Raw genomic sequence first — 24,536 nt, forward strand, 5'->3', positions numbered from 1 at the left:
AGACATTCAATAGACCAATGGACTTTGCAACAATTCTGAATTTGATGACCTAAATGTCATTAATGAGCCTACTGCCCGTCACTAGCAACATTTTTTAAGACAATTTCCACCCTTATGCACAATTAATAAGCCTACTAATAAGAGTTATTATTGAGTTTTTGCTTCAAATTCAACACTTTTGCAATATTAAAGCGTCTACATTACATGGAATGAGTGAGACTACAGTGGGTCGTTAATACTGCCAAAAAATTAAATTTGGAGAAAAAATCTGAATAAAAAAAATAGTATATACATAGAATACATTAAATCTGACATCAAAATGTCCCTAAGGATCACAATTAAAATTGAAGTAAAACAGTTAATATGGATTACCAGCAGACCATTAATATTGCAAAAAAAATAATAATTTCATGTAAAATGTTAATCGTGAATACCAGTAGCCTCATTAACTGCGAAAATGTAAAAATGTTCAAAATGAACACAGATTATTAATGCTTGATTTATTTTTATTTATTTTTTACTAATTACCCTCGGTAGACTCAATAATACTGCGAAAACATTGAATTTGGTGTCAAAGTGTTAACAATGACCACAAATAGCCCCCTTAATCCCACGGAAATGGTGAATTTAACTTCAAAAATTGGAACTATTAACCCAGGTGGGACGTGTTCATTTATTTCAATTCTGTTTGCTCTGTACAAAATGTTCAGTCTTCTATGCACATATGCTCTGCATGTGAATATTATGTAGTTTATTGGTAAAATGCTCAGGCTGACCCACTTGAGAAGGGTCGGGGGGTGGGGGGTGGGGACTTCTTGGGAATCAAATAGGGAAAAAAAACACTGCGATAAAGTGGGTGGTGGTCCTATCCCATTAAGTTTCCCCACTCTTTGGGGTTACGGGGGGCTGTCCGCAGGCATGAGACATGTGAAAAAAAAGATCATCGCAGCATCGAGTTGAAGCATGAGGATGAGCCAATAAGGCCGATTGTCATGCGTTGATATTGTGAAGTGAGCAAGTGGCGGTGCGGCCTGTCTGGCAGAGGGTACGGGAGGACACGGTGGACTGGGGGGGGGGGGGGGGGGGGGTCTGCTGGCAGCTGATAGTGCTCTCCTCGGGGTGGTCCCCTCGCTACACCTCGCAGATAACGCTCATGCGTGTTTGCTTTCTGCACGCACACATTTAAAAGAAAAAAAAGTGATTTGACGCCTCAAATGTCATGACAAAATGACATTTCTTCTGTGGGGATTGTTTGCTGGAGACAATTTAATATAGCCCGTCACACACACACTTTCTGTCCTGTGTGTAAAACAATCTGAGTGGGGGTCTTATATGTGATGGGGGTGGGCTTGGGGGTGAGTGTCAGAAGTTGATCTCCTATGGCATTCTGTGCGCAGCAGGTGCTGCGGCCCGACGTTCCCTCATAAGGTAAAGTGGCATTAGTGCGTTCAAATGGCAGACTTATATATAGGCTGCCAATTCAGCACATTGTCCCCGACTGGCATAGCTATTCTGCGACTCCACGCCCCCTCCTCTAACTCCTCCTCTTGCTCACAATTAATCGTGGTCAAGAGAAATCCAGGTTGAATGTGGGCAAAGTTTGCATTCACTGCAATTCATACGCAGTTGCAATTGGAAGTAATATGTCACCTGGCTGTTCCTAATATTTTGGTGTTCTATTATATTTTCTTTATTAGTATGTTACCTAATTCACTGCCAGCCAGGGCTGTTCTGGTTGTTTGCTATATTATTTCCCATGGTCGACTCTTCTCTTTAACTGCAGAAAACGTTTGTTCCTCACTTTTTCCGTTCATTTGTATTCAGCAGTTGAACAATGGTTGGGTTCACCAAAAAACACCGGTTTCTAACTAGAATATAGAGAAAATTAGTTATTGCAAAAGAAACGTGTCAAGCAAACAATGACTTTCATGCTATTATCTGTTGCTTCTGTGACACCTTGAACAATAAAACAAGAAACAAGACGGAAAAAGGGCTTCTGATAGCTGAAATAATAATTTAGGTCTCCGTTAAGAGAAACGGCATAAGCGATGCTGACGCACTGCTTTGCCCAATTTGAATGGCCGTGGCTTTTTAAATGGCGTTTGTCATTCATTGTGTGATGTCACATTTTAACATTTTCAACAATAATACAAGTGTAAAAAGATGGTAAAAACTGTGTAATTGAACACAACTAAAATAAAGTACAATTAGTCATCTTTTGGTTCTTTTAGGATGTTTTTTATAGGGAATATTTCAAATAATGTGTTCCCAGGGCAATGTCTTAATGTTCTTAGGAGACATGGCTGTTTTTGTGTTTATAATTAAATGGGGATGTAATTATAGCCACTAAGGGTGTGCATCTCTCTAACAGAAGATGCTTCGATACCTATCTCGATACATAATGTGTTGCATTTTCACATCATGATTTCTAATTGATTTAGTTGCAATTAATTAACCAATAAAAGGCAATTGTTTATTTTCCCAATTGTTTTGATCATTTAAAATACATCAATTTACTCAATGAGAAAAATTGATAAAACTGAAATAAAAATTGAAGAATTTCATTTGCCAATTTTAGTAAAAATAAATGGCTAAATGAATGCGACATATATCACAGGACTTAATTTTGATTCAAAGCGCACCTGCATGCATAGCTGTCAGATTAACAGCAGCAGCGTGTATACAACTGCATATTAGTTCTGTTATTGACAGGAAAGTAAAATATCTGGGTTCTGCGTGCATCTTGGGCTATTTGAGACACTGCGTCAGGCTTTTTTTGCCTTATGTGCATGAACATGAGCCCCGACATGGATCACATGGAGGACCGTGTGCGTTAATCACGTGCAAACATTTTGATACTTTAAGTGCAGCTGCTGTTTTCATTTTTATTATATACACAATTACGACCCCAATAAAGCAACAGCATCTGTGACAGATTTGCCCCATAGAGCTGTTTTAACAACGCGAACAGTTAGCATGCTAACAACAAGAGTGGACCTAAAGTGTTGATTGAGGGACATCTGGTGGACAGAAACTGACACACTAAAGTTGAAGGAAACTGGTAGAAGGCTAAAATGCTAACAGATGCTATGCTAACCAACTAGTAGCAAGATAGTAACATGGGTGGCGAAAGCATTTAAGACACATTGATAAGAATGCATCTCACCCTGTACTCTCCTACTATTTGCAATGAGAATTGAGAATTGGTAAACGCTAACATACAGCAACGTAGCAGTCTCAGTTGAGAATGCGCTCAGGATTTTACATTTTGCTGTAGACTCTACTATTCGTAATGTAAATTGGTAAAATCACAACATGCTACCAACAACCTAGAGATAAAGTGCTAAGCAAGCTTGATAAGGATAGGCTATTACATCTTTTACCGGGATCAGGTACTATTCCTGAAAAAAAATGACAAAAAGTTAACAGTTAGAAAGCTAGCGTATGGCAACCTTGGGAGAGAAAGGGCTAATGAATATAAAAAAAAAAATTCTTGTCCTGTAGTCAGCTACTATTTCAAATAAGAATTGATTAAATTCAAACATGCAATAGTGTTAAAACCCGCCTCCACCATTTCAGTTATCTGGATTTCTTTAGCTTTTTGATTTCTTTCGTGTAGCTAAAACCTACCCCAACTATGCACTTGTGCTTTCTAGCGTTATTTAGCCCTCCTTTACTATACCGCCATTCCAGACGATCTTGTTGCCATTCCACTTGCAAGCCCGCTCGCTTGCTAAGCCACTGACTCGCTAGCTCACTAGCTCGCTACGTTAAATGGACCCACACGCGACTCAACACTGGGTGAAGTGGTGACTTACTTGACTACATCAATGTCGTCCACATAAGCTCAATAAGGATTTTACGTTTAATACCTGATGCTATTTCCGAAAAGAGATCTGATGAAAGGCAAAAAAGGTAACATGTAGCGTAATTTCTCTTTGTTTTGAAACCTTTTCCTAATGATTTGTCGTGGGCTGGCACATGTGTTGTCTAAACACAAATTTTACATTTAGTCGCGAGTGCTCCAACCCTACTGTAAGTGCACATTAGCGGCCCTTTGGAGTATATACTTATCTCGGGCACACCCAAATTGCAGCGTTGCTACACGAAGAATAAAGAAACATGGCTGAGGCCCTGCTCAATAAAGACTTGACACACACATGCGCTCAGGACCCCAAACTTGGCCATCAAAAGGCAACACCACTTTTTTCTTTGCATTTTCTCTACCCAAGTTGATATGTAGCACAGTGACTGTTAGCATCAATTCCTCCCAAGAAAATCTTCAGGTGAAAACCATTAAAATTTAAATCCTTAAATTCTTCTATCTGAAGTTACATTTTTGTGTGCACATGTGAGTAATATATTTTCATTTAGTTCTTTTGAAAATTATATAAATTTATATTTTGTTTGAAAAAAAAGTTTATTTCCCCCCCAAGTCAAAGGGATTCCTCAAACACACATTTCTTCTGTAACATTTAATTGAAACAAATACGATAAAGTTATTAATATCACAATTGTTAAAACAATTATTTAAAGGTTAACTCAAAAGAACTGAAACTGAATTTGACCTTAAGCAACAGCACTAGCAGCACATTCATGCAAGTGCGTCGATATGATAATAATGGGTGTCATTGGCAAACATCCCCCAGGTTGGTTGATTGGTCTTATCCGGTTGCAGAACCATCGGGGTGTGGTTCAATTTAAAAAAAAAAAAAAAAAAAAAAAGACAATACTGTCACATTCAGGCTTTGATAATCAAATAAAAATAATGTACTTTGAAAGCTCCTTTTCGACTCCTCGACTCAATACAAAGAGAGTGTTCGCTGGCTGGTGGCCTGTTGACGACACACTGACGTTTCTCTCATGCTATTTGTTGACATACCAGCTGTTAGCATTTAGCATTCTACCTATGCTCTTTAGAAAGACTCAAGTTTCTATCTTGCTTGTTGAATGTTATGAATGTTAGCATTTGTGATGTTAGCGTGTTAGCATTGTATGCATTTGTAGAGAAGAGGCAAACAAACAATGAGGAATTTAGACCATTTATCAATCTGCCTGAGCACTTTTTCGCATATTATCTTGCTATACGTTAGGATACCGACTGTTAGAATTGTTTTCATTCTTATGGGAATTATTGTTGTATTGCACTGGAGAGGGGAGCTCTCTAATCTCGTTGCACACTTGAGTACAATGACAATAAAGGGATTTCTCATTCTGATTCTGATTCTGAACTACAGGGATAAATTACATTTACTACTTGTTTCACCTCCCAGAGACAAATATTAAGAATGTAATTTCTATTTAAAACCGGTGAAAATGCAACAATTTCTGGCCATTATCTGGTCAGTATTTTAATACATTGTCAATAGCAGTAAAGATTTTTTTTTTGCAGTTGTTGTTGTTGAATCGGAGTTTCAAACTTTTATAAACCGCTTCCTCTTTTTCCCATTTTCAAAAGGTTAGTAATTATCAGAGGAAATCTTGCTAAACACAGAAACAGACAAAGTTTAATAATGATAAACTGATGAAGAAGAGTAAATTTTTCATCGATAACATTCATGAATGGATGCAACGAAAAATATGAGCCGGTACGAGTCAACGTAAAATCAAGTTGACCTGGCCATTGGTCTTCACATTGTCAATAAAACACAAAAGCAGGGAGATCATTCTTATTAGTCTGCCTTCACCCTTTCATTACTTGGGTTGCTATCTTGCTACAAATTAGCATAACAACAGTTAGCGTGTTAGGATTTTTTTTTTCTCTTTTAGATGCTTTGATGATCAAATAAAACACTTTCAAAACTCATTTTACGCTTCATGCACTCCACCCCTGCAGCATTCCCTGTGCCTTAAAACAAATTTTAAAAAAGTCAGACTGTTGCTGTTACATTGAAAGTGATGTGTAATTGTGTCTCGCATTGTTGACTCAGACTGTAGAGCCCATTGTGGTGCAGCAGGTTTCTATTAGGAGCTTAAAAAAAAAAAAGAAGATGAAATATTGGTGGCGCCGTCGTCACGGTGCCTCATTGTTGCTGGCACACTGTGCTCACTCTGACTAATCAGTACGACGCCAGCGATAAAAAACACTTTGGACCACAAAGTATATTTATATAGTCTGCTGTCGCTCATATCCAGATAGTGATGCACAGGCCAAAATATTACAAACAGCTTTCACTACTATTGCCCTCCACCCATCAGAAATAATGTAAACAAATGTCTCATTCTCACCATTCTAAAGTTTTATAGTAAATTTATAGGCACAGTTTTAAGCTGTTATTCTGAGGGGTCATATAAATGGAGTGCAATCTGACTATTCTGAGATGAGATGAAAAGTAAAAATATAAACTATATTTATATCAAAACTGTATATAAATGTGTGAACTTTAGAAATCAACAAATTAAATAAACCCCCCAAAATTGGTGACCAAATTTGACAATTTAATTTTATCAGGGATTCCGGTAATTTTCTAGACGTTTTTGTGCATATTCAGAATCTGCCCTTGTTTTTTTCTCTAGTGCATGAGGTTTTCATGATCGTAAAACTAAATAAATAATTAAATGAATAAATGAATGAATAAATAAATAAATAATTTAAACATGTAATATAGTTGCAATATTTATAAATTAGATGTTAGGTTCAGCAACAAGTGGAATCTTTTTTCTGAAACGTCATATGAACGTCAAATTGCAATGCCTGATAAAATCTGCATTGCGCAAGACTTACAGGTCAAAGTTAAAAACAAAAAAAATGAAAATTGATTGAACACTCTACATTGTCCCGAGTTGTGATGATTGTGAGTGCAGATGGTTGTTCGTTTATGTGTGCCCTGCGATTGGCTGGCAACCAGTCCAGCGTGTACCCCACCTAGTGCCCGAAGACATCTGGGATAGCCTTCAGTCCCCTCGCGGCCCTCGTGAGGAGAAGCGGCTTGGAGAATGGATGGATGGATGTCAAAAATACATTAAAGCAAGTTGATCAGTGTATTATATTAATATACAAGTCAAATTATAGAACATATTTTGAAAAACATGTACACTATAATATTCAGATACATGTATAAAATAAAGGAAATCTACAAATAAATTACACAAACATAAATACCGACATTGGACACCTCACTGTAATCGAAAGAGTCCACATTAAAGCACAATGTGACACTTTTTGTCGAGCACTTGTAAATGCTATCGTCCTAAAATAGTCTCTTTGACGGACAGCTCCAGAAGTCGTCCTCGTGTGCCACATTTGGCAGCGAGTCGTATTGGTAAACGATGCTGCGGCTGACATGCGCATAATGTGCCCCGGACATAGTGCTGGATTAGCACAAGCTACGCGCTATGCTGCCATATTGTTGCTGACTACGGTCCCGCCTCAGGTTTCCTCAATGCAACACGAGTCAAGGAGTGACCACAGTGGTGTTGACCAAAGCTTAAAAAAAAAAAATAAACGTCTTCATCTGAATTAAATAAATTCTCAACAAATATAAAGGCATATATTAAGAATATTTTGAGTCAAAGACTGTTATAGTAGCTTTTTTTGATCTGATACGACATGCCAAAGATGTCCAACGAATATGGTATTTAAATTTAGCTGTACAAAGCATGAAAATTATTTTGGAATTTTTAAAATAAAAGTCACTCTCTGTCTGTCTTTGCACCAGTGACACTCTTCTAAGTTAGGCTGGAAAGTGATTTTTTCTTTTTTTCCCCCTTGCAAATCTGCTTCTTGAGTACAGTAAGAAAGTATTTGTACTTGGTTGCGTCCAACAAATGCGAATGAGACTTAAAAAAAAAACAAGCACCCCAAAGTGACTAAAAAAAAAAAAAAAGGAGCGTATTGTTGCTGTCTACGCTCCCGCCACAGGTTTCTTCCACGCAGTCTTAGCCAACGAGACAACTACCCCGACTATGGCAGCCACGGCGTTGGCCTCCTGACACTCCAACGCAGATGATGCATTTAATGTGCTCGGAGGATGATAAATAAATAAATGAAAGGAATGCTAACTCAGCAATGCTGAGTTACAGTGTCGCTCTCCAGCAGCAGCAGGAGCAGCCGCCTTAATATGGCATACATACGTCGCCGTGCCTGTGATGTCACTTGTTATTGTTGGAGTTCGCCTATAGGAAAAATCCCATTTGTAGTCGAAAGAAGCTGATGTCATAAAGACTCTATTGTGGCTCATGTGTGTGCATGTGTGTTTTCCTCCGAGTCAGGCAGGCTTAAGTTGGTTACAAGGAGTCTCGGGGCCAGTTTACAGTCCGTGATGCAGATGACACAGTTTTAACAGGATAAGACCACAAAGTTTCAGCATACTTTTGCCCCTCCAAAAATATGCCATAATATTTAAATGACAAAAAATGTTTCCGTCCAGTCATCTTACAACCTGATCTATCGTGCATTTTGTCAAAATAAAGATATTGAGTGATTTATTTTTGCACCACCATTGACTACCTCGATCTCACTTGAAGACACACTGATTGCAGGAACGGTTTGCCTCAATTTGAAAAGAAAAACATGAAACAGTTCATCTTACAAAATGACCTCCGTATGTTACGCTATGTATTTATGTTTCCCTGTGGGGTGTTTTAACGAAAGCTAAACAAAGATTTCTTTTTGCACCGACGTCAACTGCCTACACTAATTGCATCAATGGATGTTCGCCACAGTTTGTTTTTAACCTCAGAAGTTAAAAAAAAAAAAATCAACATGAGGAAAATTAAAATAGACTCAAACCGGGTCGTGATGTGGATGCGTGATCATAAGACCTCGCTGAGTGTGAATTGAACACATATGGAAGCGTGGATGATTTTATGAAACGCTCCCAACGTTCCCTTCACTTACACAATGAGCTAGGAGGCTGTTTTATGGTGCTGCAGATTTGTGCACTGCCATTTAAATCACTTGGCCTCTCTCGCCAATTGCTCCCTGCATTTACATTCACGCATGCGGCAATTAATTACAGGACGGCACTGGCTAGCTAAATTCGAGTTTGGGGGTCACGTACCCCCCGACACCACCATTCATATTAATTGCCCGTGACAGTTAAAGTCTTGTTCGGGTCGTGACAAGGTTGACTCCAGCCCGGGACGCTGCTCCCCTGGCGCTCTTTCACACATCTGATCCTCATTTCCAACAAGTGGCGGCGGCGGCGGCGGCTGACTTCCATGATGAATGACTGGCTTGTGTCGTATTTTGTTCGACTCAGTTCTGCAATCGGCGGCATGCGGCCTGATGAAAACAAGCATGTGATAAACCTGATTCGGGTGGTGTAACAAAACTAAATGAATCACCATTCCCAAAAATCCGAACTGACAACACGCCGGCAATGACATCGGTTGATGGAACTGTATCATTTATGACACTTGGAATAGACGGGAAGCTTTCATCATGACCCAAACGAAGAAAATAGGAAATACTATAAAATCCCTCATTGGCATGTTTTGAATCTATATTGATTCGCATCATTTCCGCTGATAATAAAGACGATCAGCAAATCGAAGGCATCTGTTATTTATGGGATTCTATGGTAAATTACTAAATTAAAAAAATAAGGAGCACATCTTTTGTTATGTTCGATTATAGGTAGTTTCAGTTGGTGTGTTCATGAAATATGTCAAAAGAAGATAGGAGTGTACCATTTTGGCCCCTGGGGCAAGGGTGGGAAAGTAGAAAAGTGAACACATTCATGTTCTTGTTTGTTCTTTTGTTGGTGAGGAGGCTGCCTCCTGATTGGTGATGTCAGATGACAGACAGGACTCTGCCATTTGCGTTAATCATTGGTGGGAACAGCCTGATTGTCACTCCAATTTTCTATTTTTACTAGTCCTGGGTTCATGAAGAATGAGAATCAGAACTTTTATCGACGTACAAAGCAAATTCATTTTCTTCCTCGGCAGTGGCCAAAAACGTCAATGTTTGTGTCTCCCGTCCTTTGCCGTCACAGGACATCAAATGAGCGCATGTTTTGTCTGAATGGTGTCTATTCTTGCGAGGGGGGTCCACGGAGGTCTTCTCACGCTCTTTTCACGCAAAGACGTTATTTTTTTTTTCCTTTTCCCGACTCCTTCCCTTCTTCACAAGGCCCTCCTTTCTTCTCAGTCACGCCAAGCAAGTGTTTGTGCATACCTCGGCGGTCGGACAAAAGAGATGCTTTTGACATTCACCTCTTGTTTTTACAGTCCCTGCGAGGCGCGGCGTTTGCACAGCTTTGTCTGGGAGACGCAGGACAATGGCGAGCACCCATAATGTAATCTCCTCAGGGCTGTTTAGGTGCGGACGTATGTGCCGGCGCTTGCCCCGGCCCTGAGCCGCTCCTCACCGGCTTGGCCATATTTCACGGCGAGTGACTCAGGGGAGAGAATGCGTGTTGTCACTTAAGCCTCACTTGCTCTTTTGTGAGACGCACAACACAAAAGCTTTTGCACTCATGCAAACATCCTTGCTGTCGGTCCAAGTAATCAAAGGTGTGCTCACATCAACTTGCTTGAGTTTGAACAAAAGGCATGCATCTGCCATCTAAAGATCCCAATGCCTCTTGTTGACTGACATTCCAATGAAATAACCCTGACACTAAAACATAAACTCCTCACTCTAACTTTAATCTTAACCACTAACCTTACTTCACCCTAATGCCCAACCCCTAAACGTAAAGCCTAATTGTAACCCCTATGCCCTCACGCCGAAAGCCTACGCCAAAAACCCAAAACGCCACCCATATCTCCTCATCACTCAAGAAGTGCCGCTCGTCCAACACACCTGATTCAAATGATCGTCAGCAAGCTCTGCAGGCAGCTGAAAACGATCCTGATAATTGAAATCAGTCCGAAGACAGGCGCTTGACACCTGTGCCCTAATTAGAAGTCGTTAGTAAGGGGGTGTTTGTGGGTTAAGCTTTAGTGCAAACACGGACACCTTACCCAGGAATGGGTTGGAGGGATGCTCACCCTGGAGGTGACAAATCCCAGAAGGTGACACTCCATGCCCAGATTGAATTTTATCATCCAGCAATGTCAATCAAAATAGTTACCTCAACCACAAGAACCAGCCCCCCTCGCATGCAACTGAGGCACTGATTGCATGGGGGTCCAAATTAGAGAAGATCGGGGAACGTAGGCACTTGCATTCTAAAACATTTTCTAAAGATAGCCACTTGTCATGACACTCAATGTTAATTGAACCCTCAAATTCTACTCTGATTCCCGCATTGCGACCCCCATCATATAGACCTAATCCAAACCTAATTTTAATCCTAAACCCAAACCATCCATTTTACAGGGGATCTCCCTAAACCCTAAACCTAACTGCTTACTTCAACCAAACCCAAAACCTTCCAGAGTTTCCACTGTCTAACTTAACTCAAACTCCAAACCATAAACCCTAATCCTCAAAACCCAAATCTTAAAGCTAACCCCTAAATCCTCACCTCTAAACCATGAAAACACAAACCTGAAACACCGCCGCCTTCCCTAACCCTAATCCAAACACAAACCCTTCCTGGGTCACTTTCCAGTGGATTAGTCCTAAACCGGAAACCTAGCCCAAACAAACCAACCTTAACTTCCGACTGCAATCGTTCATGAGTGAGCCTGCAGCAAATCAACCCTAAACCCAACCAGAGCACCTAAACCCTACACCTAATACTTATCCCCAATCTTAGACCCCTAACCCCTTAATCCAAACCTCAAACCCCAAAAACCTAACCCTCGTGTGTGCAGAAAGGGTGTAGTAATGAAGATTGCAAAGGCCAATGACTTGCTGTATAAAACGCTTAACCTTAAACCCCGTCCTTAACCTTCCATAGCGATAAAGGAGTGGGTGCCTGTGGCCCAACCCAGAATGAACATTGGCACCTTCCCATCAATGTGAACAATTAGATGAGCATTCCGTCAACGCAATTAACCACTGTCTGTCTTTGTTAGCCGTCAAGTGAAGACATGTTCGTCATTGTCATAATTACCCGTAAACTGGCTCATTCATTGTTTATCTAACGCCGTACAAGGTTTTTTGTTAGGCAATAAACATGAACTGAAACTGTTATTGCTTTACGCAACTACACTGGGATGGTCATTTGGTTTACCAGGTGAGGCAATCTCAAAAGGGAGCATGTAGGATACATCACGGAGAAAATTCGAACAACCACGTCGTCAGTTCTGTTGGTTGGCGCTGCTCTTAACAGTTTTAATCCAAAATTGCATTTGGTGATTGGGATTCACTCTGAGGTACGGTGCTCTTAGAGGGTCAAAAAGTGTGTACATTGAACCCCCGCGTATCCCCAATTCAGCACTTGCGGATTTGTGGATTTGAAAAAAAAAATGTCATCATATTTTTTAATCCTTTTTGGTATTCCTCTTTGGCCTGAGTTAAGTGACAAAAGCTGGCGAGCACATGAAGACACACAGGCTCTTTGCATAGGAGCGATGTCAATGATGATGCATTTTCATTGGCTGCCGCTCGATGACACAGTAAAAGGGCCACGACGACCCGCTAACGGCCGCACTGTAATACAGAAATAAACGTAAAATGTGGTTTCAGTTACTTTTAAATAGACGGTGCAAATTGACAATCAAAAGTGAAAAAAAATATATTGTGAACAAAAAATACGGTGGTCCTCAAGGCTAAAAAAGAGTTACACAATCAAAGGATTAATTCTAGATACATGTAACTTTTTGAATTTTTGTCTTGTAAAAAAAAAACAAAAAACAACATACTAATCTGTGCTAGTTTCCTTGCGTTATCTCAATCTGAAACATGATGAGATTGCCCCTCACCACATTTGATCAACCTCGAATAGACAGTAAAACAACAAGCGGTCCTCGGAGCGAGACATCCTTTATTGGTCAACTGCAGCTCATTGTGGTTTAATTGGCCATGTGATTAGCCGGAGCCCTGGTGCGCTTCCTGCCGCGTCGAAGCGCAAGCGACCACACTGCGAAATAGACGGCGGCCATTGTTAGTCCGCGCAAGTGGCACTGACAGCTGTGATGAGGCAACATTTGTTTGCCTGTTTCAAGGGGTGTATTCACGGCGCAGGTGCAGGCGTCATTCTCCGAATGCTGTAGATCTGATAAGACTGCTTTGCTGACAACATCATTATTAACCGCTAACGTAAAAACAGTCCTGGGTGTACTTTACTTACAGTATCTCGCAAATGCATTAAGTATTTGTAAGTATTTTATTATATCGTATCATTGTCTTTTGTTCGGCGTGCAAGTTGTCCTGTTAAAAAGCAGTTTGATCTTGGCTTCTGTTTCATGGCGTTGCCAATCTTCCTGGAGCAACATTTCTGTTTTTTAGATCCTCAGTTTGTTTGCTGTCTCAATGTGCTGTATTGAACTTCTAGTGGCCAGTTTGGCCCCATTCACACCTGTGACCTAACACAAAGGAGTCACATGACACAGGGGAGGGAAGATGCATACTCGGGCGGCGTGGACTTTTTGAATTCGGGGTTTGCACGCTTTTGTTGCCAGACTAATGACTTTGTGTGGAGTTACTCTGACCACTTTTGACATTGACTCCTTATATTGAATAACAGATACCAATATTATAAAAGAAGTCATCTTGGGATGGATTTTTTCAGGTTAAAAAAGTTGTGACCTCAAGGAATGTGACCTAGGCGGAAGATTGTGAGCTGCAAAATATCCCCCATCCATGGCCTTGTGTAAGGACGATTGTTGTTGTTGGCTACAAGGATGATTTGTGGCGAATACATTGTAACTTCTGCCATCCTACAAACCACCATCATCTTGCTTTTAGAAATTCTCCATCTATCCCTGGAAAGACTTACTAGTGAGGTAAATTTGTAGAGAATGTGGGCACTCTTGCTACATCCGCCCAAGAAAGGCTAATTTGTGCTACTGTTATTACTCAGTTATTAGCGCAACGTGTCGTTTGACAGCAGCAAAACAGTAGGCCTGAAGTTTTTTGCCTATACCGGCGAGTTGGAAGAAGAAAGCGGTACAATATATATTTGTCTGGTTGTGTTTATTACCAGTAATCAAATGTGTCTATCATTCCAAGTAGTCTTAATGCAAAAAAAACAAAAACAAATCCAAAATCCACACCCCCTAGTGACTTTTATACTTTTGCCCGTGTTGAAATTGTTAGACAAATTCAACTATTTCGGTGGTAGTCATATATATATACATTTTTGGGCTGAAGAACAGATGTGCACATGACGGGACAAATTCAGACAGGCTGGGTGATTATATATTTATTTTTTACTTGCTCAGCCAGTGACGTGCTCCTCCAGGTTCATTTAGAGTGCGCACGTCGTACGTGTGACACATTCATCATGCTTGCATCACACGTCGTGCTTCGACGCTCAATAATCACTTCATTATGTCCACACCTATAATGAGATCCAATACAATGGTGGTTTCATCGTAGCCTTAATTTAGTTTTCATCGACATTTTTAAAAGATTACTCTATTTTGAGAAAAAAGTTTCCAAATGAAAAAAAATAAGGTATTAAAAATATACATAGTTATGAATCAACTCACTGTAACAATAAAGTTTCATGAAAAAAATCTAAAAAATATATGTACAGGAGGAGACATAACGTTTTGAAAATATAATTGTGATTGTTAACCTCACGTAAAAATGGTAAAACAATTTTTATATAAAAAAAATCTAAATGTTTAAAAATGTAATCATTTTATTTTTAAAATCTATCTATATTTATAATATTTATTTATACAATTTATATTGTACAGTGGAAAATCTAATTGTTTCCCTCTTATCCCTAAGTGTTAAAACAAAACATTTATAGTAAGAATATCAAAATTAAAATGAATGTAAAATATTTATAGTGTACATGCATATAAATACACTCACACACTCACACACGCGCACACACGCACACTCACTCCACAAAACATGTCATGTTAAGTCAAAGAAGAAATAATCCTTTGGCACTCACTGAACTGAAGTCTCGTGAGTGGCACCAAGGTCTGGTCTGCAGGCCACCAGAAGTGAGGCGAAGTATTACGCAGCACGCCAAACCGGTTCTGCTGACATTTTGCAACATGTTTAGACGGGTCGGCCCGCCAAAGAAAAAAAAAGTAAGCATGTGTTTGTTTTATTTTAACGACTTACTATCATCACCAGAACTTGTTAGCGACTGATCGAACATACCAACCGGCGCCTTTGAGGGAGAGAATCATTTGAGTGACATGAATAAAAGATCACAGACGCGCTGATCGCTCTTTTTGTTACCTCATTGTTCTCGATTAGCCTCACATATAGAATCAAAGCTGTTGTAAATTGTGTGCATGTGGGTGTGTGTTTCTGTGTGTGTGTCCATCTATCATCTATCCATCCATCCATCAAGCAAGCAAGCAAGCCCGAGTAGACTGGATTGTTTGATGTGTTCCTTTTTTGTTTCACACACGCAATATCTGAGGAAGTTTTGGCATCTTTGTTGGCAATTAGCATGTCAGTAGACTGTGAGGTGGGCACTCCACAATGTTGTGTAAAGCCAGTCTTTAGTATTACCCTGTTGATTTAGGGTCTAGTTTCTAGTGGCTTTTTTTAAGACAAATTTATTGTGTGCTTTCCCCTATTAAGCCAATAAAGTTAATTAATATTCTATATGGTATGCCGCTGGCGTCTTTAATGATGATTGTCGTTCCAGGAAACTGACAAGTAGCTGCTCACACACACACACACACACACAGGAGCTGCTGTTGGCCATATATATATATATATTTAATTAATTAATTAAGTAATTTCTTTTTTTTATGGGAATAGGTGGAGAAAAGTACTGGCCACTCTGGTTTGATCATTAAGCTGGAAAAGTAAAAAAAAAAAAACAACAAAAAAAAACATATTCACTATGATATCACAATGATATAACCAATCAAAACAATATTTGGCACTTTTGAACATGGCTGACCTCTGCAAATTTGTCACATTAAATCTACTACAAAGAAGTAGAAGCGATGATATAATGTACATACACTCATACATACCTACGAACACGCACGCACACTCCTCAATAATACTGCTACTCACTTCCGTGCATAAAGTTTGTAAAGTTTGTCTGATGTAAAATTGTTACAACACATTATTTTGCCACCCAAAGCTCATTTTTATTGTCACTCTTGGTATTTTATAAAAAATTGTCACTACAACAAAAAAAATATTTTCATAATAAAATATATATTTTAACAATGCACTTTTGTTCCAAAATAGGTGATTTGAGTGAAACCAGCCCATGTTCTGCTACTGATTACTAAATAAATGAAATAAGGTCGAAACAACTTTTTTTGTGTGTTTAAAGAGAGTCAAATCTTTCCTTTGGTCGTTTATAGTATTTACAAAACACAATCTTCTGTGAGCCTCGAAAGATCAGTCAGAATGCTCAAAATTGGCTGACACTCAATAGATTTTCTTTTTTGAAGTTGGCGAACAGTGAAAGAGGAACATGCACATACACAGACACTACAAGATGTAAAAAAAAAATAATAAGATTAGGCTTGCTGTTTTTTTGTTTGTTTCTTTACAAACACAATTCTAAAAAGTGTGTTTGTATCAAGTTTTAAAGCATATGGGTGGATTAAAACTATAGAAACAAAATCTTACATGGTCTTTGAGTATCTTTATATGTTGGCTTTCCACGCATTGTGGTTGGATCTCAAAAAAACGATGTTTCCCTGTATACTTGTTTGCGCCTCCTCCATCTCATCAATGCCTCCCCAAGCTGCAATTGAGTGAATCAATAAAACGTTTTCTCCTGTCTTTCCAGGTGATGTTCAGGAATTTTCAAGTCGTCCGCAAGTGAGAAGAGGGTGTGTCGGAGTTGTTCAAGCCTCTTATTTTTGTGAGTCTCTTTTTCTGATTACTCGCTTGTTTAGCAAAGCCGCCCGTGAGCGCTGTGTACTGAGTGCTGCCTGCTCAAATAGTGCCTTTCACTCTGAGGGTGTGCGGACAAAACAGGGCAAGCAGGCACGGTTCCGGCAGGCTCTCAACGCGGGGCCCTCTTCAGTGCACCTTTTTAATGGACTCCCCCCCCCCATGCAAGTAATAAAGATTATATCAGGAGTCCGCTGGTAACACAAGCTGGCGTTGGCCCGTACCAAAAGTGCAGATGGCAGAGGTTGGACAAAAGAGCGATCCCGCCATATGGCTAATCCTGCCGTTTAAGAATATTTATTACGGCTGGCCACGACGGTCCGTGAGCGGTGTCAGCGGCGGGTCACAAAGTGGCCGCTTTGGATTGCGGACACACGAGGTGCGGTGTTGGGTTTCTGCCGCTAATCTTTGTCCTGCTGATGGGGAGGGACTTTGGTTTCAAAGGCTTTCCTTTATAGCTGGGCTTGATTGTCTTTTGTTAAAATGTAATTATTTTTTTTTTCTGTGAAAGTTCTGAACGGATGTCGACTAGAGCTTCCGAGGTCAGTCTCTTTTGAACGCTGTTGCTAATCCAGAAAGCAGCCCAAGCATGTGCCAAGCATGTTGAGAGTCTCTCAGATTAGTTCCCTGGTTTAAGGTTATGTAGGGATGTCTTCTTTAATGCCAATTAATATTATTGTATACTCTGCCGTGTGGTCACTCCACAATGTTGTGTGCATCCATGTTTAAGTTGCCAGGAGCGACATGACTTTTGTCTCTCACCCTGTCTGCCTTGGAGATTATTCGATGTAGAGATGGTGTATTGAAGGACGATAAGCGTTTCATTTGTCAGGTGTCTCCACAATGTTGTGTACATCCATGTTTATGTTCTAGCAACTTATTTGTTTGTCTGCCTTGCTACATGCTGTCTTCAACGCTGATTATCCTTCAAGGAGAGTGACAAGGGTTGCTCCGCAATGTCCTGCATCAATGTGGACAGTAATTTGGAATTTTAAAGTGGTGGAAGCTATGACACGAGTGGTTGGGAATCTTCTTGAATGTATTATAATGTAGCTGTGCTGGTAAAATAAGACATGTTATCGTTAACTGCATATCTATAGAGTGCAGGTTTGAGTATTGACAACTTTGGGGAATGGAGGGAAGTTTTCTACGTTAGTAAAAAAAGGTTAGTTTTTTTTTTTTTTTCATACGCGCGGATTTCAATATTGACTTATTGAACACCAACAATCAAAACTATATTGTGGACTTCATCAACTAAATATAGAGCTTTTTAAAAAATATTATGATTTATTTTAATAATGAATTCATTTTAGTAATGAATTTAATTATGATTCAATAATTATACCAACTAGAAAACATCTCATAAGGCCACATTGATTGATAACATATTCACCTAATAAATGACATCAGTGACTGCTGACCAGCATTTGCAATGCTTGAGAGCTGCCAAAGAAGCAATGTAAGAAAACAATATATATATAAAAGGGTAGAAGAAAGGATTGCAACTTTCGAAACTGAATTGATGTCACATGGAGAGGTTATCATGAAATTGTCCACAATGTTGTGCGTATCCAAGCTTATGTTCTAAACAAGCGACACAACTCATTAGTTCTGCTCAGGCCGCCTTGGATTTTACATAACTCAGAGACAGTGTCTATCGTGACGCTTCGCGTTTCAGTAGACTTTTGAGATGTGTTCACTCCTCAATGTTGTGTTGAGTCCGTGTTTGTATTCCGGCTAGCTACGCAACTGAATAGATCTACACTATTGGCCGCCGATCTCACATTATGTGGCAAGGTCATCTTTGATAACGGTTAGTGAACTCTGACATGAGGTCAGTCCATAATGTTGTGCACATCCATGTTCATGGCTGCCCACTTATTATTTGTTGAGCGCCGTCCGTGTTGTTTCCGTTCAACTTTAACTCATTGACTGCCATTGACGGCTAAAGACGTCAAAGATCCATTTTTTTACTCAGCTGTTAATGAATGAGTTAACAACAATTGAAATTTCAGAACACACTACTGAGTTCATGATATTCGTCAAAACACGTTTAACGTGCAAGCTGTATTTGCCAGAGTTAACAACTTTTTCAATTTCCCTAAAAGAACAACGTGTAAGTGCATCATAAATACGAGACCTGTTGATCCACTCCACATGTGACAGGAGGAGCGTTTTAAATGATAATGAGCATGCGGTTAAACAAGCGGGGATCGCTTGAACAATGATTGGCATTGCTTGATGATGTTTGTTCAACGACGTTTGCAGCACACGTGTAATTAAGTGCCGGCCGGATGCCCTAGTTGTCTTTGAAGTGCCGCTTGGAGTCTTAATTGCGGCTTGCAAACAGGAGCGCTCACTTGCGTGCAGGCTGGCTTTAATTTCCTTCGCTGCTCAAAACGCCCCAAATGGCATTATGGCGTCCTTTCAACAAGTAGATGCAATTACGTGGCGTCGGCGAGATGACAAGGGGGATCGTCCTAATGAAATCACGGCGATCACCGCTGCTGTGGTGGCAGCAGCGGGCTTTCACGTGCTACCTGTTACTGCCGATTCTTCCCGTCCTTTTTCTGCTTTGTGGGCATTGCCTGGTTGCCAAGAAAAAAAAGTGATTCAATTTTTAATTTTCTTGTCTGTAATTGGGCTGAGGGCACACTTGATAGTGCCCTCACTAAAAATGTTTGCAGTTTTGTATATACCATACACTACAATACAATATTATCATATGATTAAAATATATAACATGAAATGTCTATTTATCAAATAATTATTTTATTTTTTTAATTGCAAATTTTAACATATACTTATTTAGTATTTAATCTCCCAAATTGGTCTTTTTTTTTCCTTCCTAAAACATGAAAAAAAATTTAGATTAAATCAAAAATACTTTTCAAAATTGTTACACTCGGGCTTTTTCATTGGACAGTGGAAGTTTTCTTTGATTTAATGCAGTCATCAAAGTTTTTGTCTTAATTCATAAACTCATTAAAATGTTGAATGTATCATGATACCTCTGACTGTTCCTGTTTCCATTTGCATCCAATGGACTATTCCATCTTCTTTCTGCGCATGTGCAAGCTTGATCGTCGCGAAAAAAACTTGTTGCTGTTTTTGTAAAGGGGGAAAAAAAAGCAAAGTTGCTCCATTAGTGTGGAGAAGGGGAGAGGAAAACCAACAATTTCTATCAAAACCACCAACCTAACTGGCGATAGCGCGAGCCGGATTCTCTTACGAGTAGCAGTAGCAGGCTGTAATATCGATGACTTCGAGAGGGACAAGAGTGATGCTTTTCAGTCGAATTAGTAAACTTCATCAAATGTTGATTAATGCTCTTAACAATTGCAGAAAAGTATTGAGATGAGATAATCCTCGCATGGCATTTTAAGAATATTATCACTGTAGACCTTTTGCGACCTGTTGAGGCAAAAATAAAACTTTTGCAGTGCATAAGGAGGGCCTCGTGGCTGGTTTTGCCTTTTGCCCCCAAATGACTAAAAGACCTCGCGAAATGAATCCACACAACATGACGTGTGTGTCATGGCTTCCACGGTCAATATTTAAGATGCTAGCGGCGTGTTCATGTGGTTCGGGGGCGCCATCGTCAGCTGATCTTCAAACTTTACAGATGTTCCTCACTTGCTTGTTTACTTTAAACGCATCAAAAGGAAATTCTAATGGTACTCATTTGCTCTAATTTTAAAAAGGATGCAGGCTGGCGTTTGTCCCAAGCTAACGAGCTAACTAGCTAATGAGCGCGCTGAGGTTACCTGTTTGGTCCCCTGGATATAATGATCTCCCTTCACTATCACTGTCCTGCATTAAGCTGCAATCAGCTGTGCTAATGAGCAGCATGGAACATCATTTAGAGTCACTTGAGGCGCGGCCGGACATTAGATCAGCCTTTGACTTTAGACGGTTGGCTCACTGATCCAATTTGAACAGCGGTAAAGAAAGGGAATTACCAGGGTGGTGGGAAAAAAAAGGGAGCCAAACTTGGCTTTTGTGTAACACACGCGAGCCCGACAGTGAAGCTGAGCCTTGAAACTTGAACACAATCAATAACTGGATGTTGCTCCAATATGTTTGTGATTGTGTATCAAAACAGGAAAAAATCTCAATAATTGGTTTCATCATAAGACTTCTTTTGCACTAAACATTTTTTCCCCCTCAAATAATTACACCAAATTACATTTTAGGGGTTGCGATGATATTTTTTCTAGGGATGGGGCGATACTTGTTTTATTTTAAGGTATTGGATATTGTGGAGGCTGCTAATACCAGCCACCGGTGCTATACTGTGGCAGTTTGGCACTTTGGCATTGTAAAGAAAGGTCTTTGTTAAAACTTTTTGGGTATTATGTTAAAGGGAATTGTATACGTTGAGAGTTCAAGAGCTATTATTACGTGGTATTCTGTGTGTACTCAAAGAGGGAATACTCAGTTTGAAAAAAAGTGGGCTTAAAGGCCCAGAATTTTTTGGGATTGTGTGTATTTGTTGTTTGTTTTTTGTTTTTGTGTATTTTTCATCTAAAATTCTTAACTTTTTTGTAGTACTCATTTTATGTGTATTTTTGGTCAATTTCTTTCCCATTTTTTTGTTTTTCCCTTTTAATATTCTTGTGTTTGTTCTAATATTTTTTATGGAGATTTGAGGTTTTCACTAATATTTAGTCATTTTGAAAAATGATATTTTTCATTTCATTTCAAGAGTAATGAATTTAACTTAGTTTTTTTCTTCTAATATTTGTTTATCCCCCAAATGATATGCAAGTAATGCAAAAGGCAAAGAAAATACAATTAATTTAATTACAAATGTGCATCAGATTTTCATAATAATAATAATAATAATAATAATAACATGTCGGGTAATATACTTTGGTAAATGTGTTAATAAAGGGTTAGCTTTTTCTGAAGGATAATGGCTATAATGGTAAGATCCATATTGCACAAGCTTTTATAAGTCAAAATTAAATACAAATAATGATAATAATGATAAAAACTTAAATAAATTGATACATTTTGTAAATTAGTACCAAAATTATGTTTAGAGACACAAAGTCATCTTTTATTAAAATTTGCTTTTGACTAGTGTTATTTTTCGCCTATTTGTGTATGTTTGATCTAATATTTTCTTATTTTTCATACCATAATTAAGAAGTACAAAAACTATGATCGAGTTGACACGGCAGCACTGGGACGTCCGTCCGTCTCCCTTGATATCAGAAAGTCGGGCGAGTTATAATGAGTTATAAATCAGAGGCAGCCCTCCTTCCGGGAAAGAGCTGCCGATACAGTACATGTCCTCATGTGCTTCCATCATTATTTAGTGTCATCGGAGTTATCAAGCACCAAATATGTGTTTGTGTGTGTGTCCTAATGTGTAGTGAAAGCTGCAGCATAAGAATATATCTTATAGTCACTTTCCTTTCTGAGGCCCGTCCCGCTTGGCTCTCATTTGGCTCTGCATCCCCTACTTTCAAGTTAAATCATACCCGTCGAGGCGAGCACACGAGCGCCGAGCTTCGTGGCCTCCTCCCAAACCGCCCGAGCTCTCTCTTCTCCTGCCGCCCTGGAAGCGGAGGTCTGCTCCTCATCCCCAACCCCCCCCCCCCGGCTTCTCTTCTGTTTTTGCGGTGAGAAGAAAGGAAGCTGTCGGGCTGAGTCACTCTTTCCCCTCGCATCTCCTCTCCCCCAAGGAAACCACAAGCGGCGTCTTCTTTGGGATGAGCGCTTTTGTCTGCTCCTCCTCGGCTGAGGTCACGCACGGCCTCCGCGAGGACAGGATGGATCGATACTGTTTGTGATCCCATCTGGTGGGTGGGTTCCAATGAGGAATTTTGCTGAAGTACGCACAAGGATTATTTCAGACTAAATTTGTCGAGCGGCCGTGCGTGACTTCTGCGTGACTTTACGCGTGCAGACGGCGTGTGCGTGAGTCACTCGTCATCCTTGCACACAGTGAGTTACAGCTCAGGTTTTGAACGGATTACATTGTAACTTTTGTAGCGGTGTCCATTTGGTTTTTGGAACATAACACAGAAATAGATCAAAATGGCTCAAATCCATATGTACACATTTTCCAGGCTGTTCGTCATATACGTCAAACCTTTCAAGAAAGAATGTCCCACACAATGGCTTTGGACTGTCTCGTAATTTTCGATTCAAATTTGTGTTTTTTTTTTTTTAAAGCATTTAATAGCATTTAAACATAGGGCTAACTTCACTTTTGTTGGCATCTTATTCCATTTGGTGTAAGCATAACAACTCAATGCTGCTTCACCATTTTTGCTTTGAACTCTGTTTTCCATTAAGCTCTACCGGGTTCCCATTAGTATTTCTTTAATGTATTCAGGACCTAAACTATTCAAAAATTAAATATCAGTCTGATACTGGAACTGATTAGCTGGTGCTCCGAATATTGGGCTGTTAGACTCACTTATATTTGCTTCTTTCTCTCGGGGCGCTCGCGGAGCTGAGAGAGTCAGGGTCAACCTGAGCTGTTGCGGCCCAGCTGCCCTTCAGCCGGCATCTTATGACGTAAACGCGGCTTCAAGAGCGAGAAGAAGTCGCCCGCCGAAGAGGAAGACCGATGCGTAGCTTGCGCTGCTACGCAATGTGGCGGGAGCCAAGCTCGGCAGTAGCATGAATATTTCACGTTATAATTACGATATGAAATAAATACTGTATTCATTGTATTTCATCCCTTGTCTTGACATAGACAGTGACATTATTGCAAAAGGGAAGCTGCTGATCTTCCCGTTTGCTCTTCTCCCTTGATGGGATTTACGCCAGCTTTTAACAAAGCCTCTTGCTCCTTCTCTCCTTGATCCCATTTTAGCTCTATTGTGGACCGTGACGCTCTTGTTTAGAATCACCGCAGAGCAAGGTGTCAAACAATTAGAAGATGAATTCTTAACGTAAATGACCTAGGAACACACTTCATGAAGCAAAATGCTGAGTTCTTTCAACTGACGATTGTGAGAAGTAACCTGAAAATGAACATGCGAGTTGTTCGTTCAGTGAACCGTCTCAACTTTGCTAAATCTAGCACTTGGCTTTCATTTATTCACTACCTGCTGTGGTAAACCTGCTTATTACGTTTAATGTTGTGTGTGAGTGTGTGTTTATCGAGCGGCAGATGTGTGAACCGTGCCCTGACCTAATATCCCCATGCCGGATGTGCTTTGACGCCCATACAGTGTGTGTGAGAGAGAAAGTGCATGAGAGTTTGCGAGTGTGTGTGAATGTGTGTAATGGGGTTTGTGGGTTGGGGTGTGTGTGTGCATGTGTGTGTGTGTGTAGGTCTGTGTGTATGTGTGAGAGAGACATGTGAGAGGGCAAGGGCCTGAGAGAGTAAATGTGAGGGTGTGTGTTTATGTGTGAGAGTATGAAAGTGTCAGACAGTGATTGTTGATGCATGTAGATGAATGTTAGTGAATCTATGTAAAAGAGAGAATGTGTTACCGTCTAAATGTGAGAGATGGGATATGAGTATGTTTATATTAAATTGAGAGACTGTGAGTTGTGTAAAAATGTGTGTGCGTGTGTGAGTATGTGTGTCAGAGCATGTAGGTGTTTGTGTGAGACAGTGTGAGTGTATGTCACTAAGTGTGAGAGTCGTGGGAGTGGGCGTGTGTGTGGGGTGTGTGGGGGTGTGTGTGTGTGTGTGAATCCCATAATCCCGCCT

General features: G+C 39.9%; 1 protein-coding gene across 5 annotated transcripts in view; it reads left to right on the forward strand.

The window, feature by feature from the left end:
* Positions 1-24,536, forward strand: part of LOC148335249 (transcription factor SOX-6-like) — a 90,707-nt gene that overhangs the window by 2,007 nt on the left and 64,164 nt on the right. For all 5 annotated transcript variants that reach the window (XM_088298085.1, XM_088298087.1, XM_088298086.1 and 2 more), the window contains exon 2: positions 16,743-16,817. The gene's annotated coding sequence lies outside the window, so the exon portion shown is untranslated. The remainder of the gene's footprint in view (positions 1-16,742; positions 16,818-24,536) is intronic.

Source organism: Idiotropiscis lumnitzeri, chromosome 6 (assembly GCF_059441095.1).
Source record: "Idiotropiscis lumnitzeri isolate Australia: NSW breed Sydney's pygmy pipehorse chromosome 6, RoL_Ilum_1.0, whole genome shotgun sequence".
NCBI lineage: Eukaryota > Metazoa > Chordata > Actinopteri > Syngnathiformes > Syngnathidae > Idiotropiscis > Idiotropiscis lumnitzeri.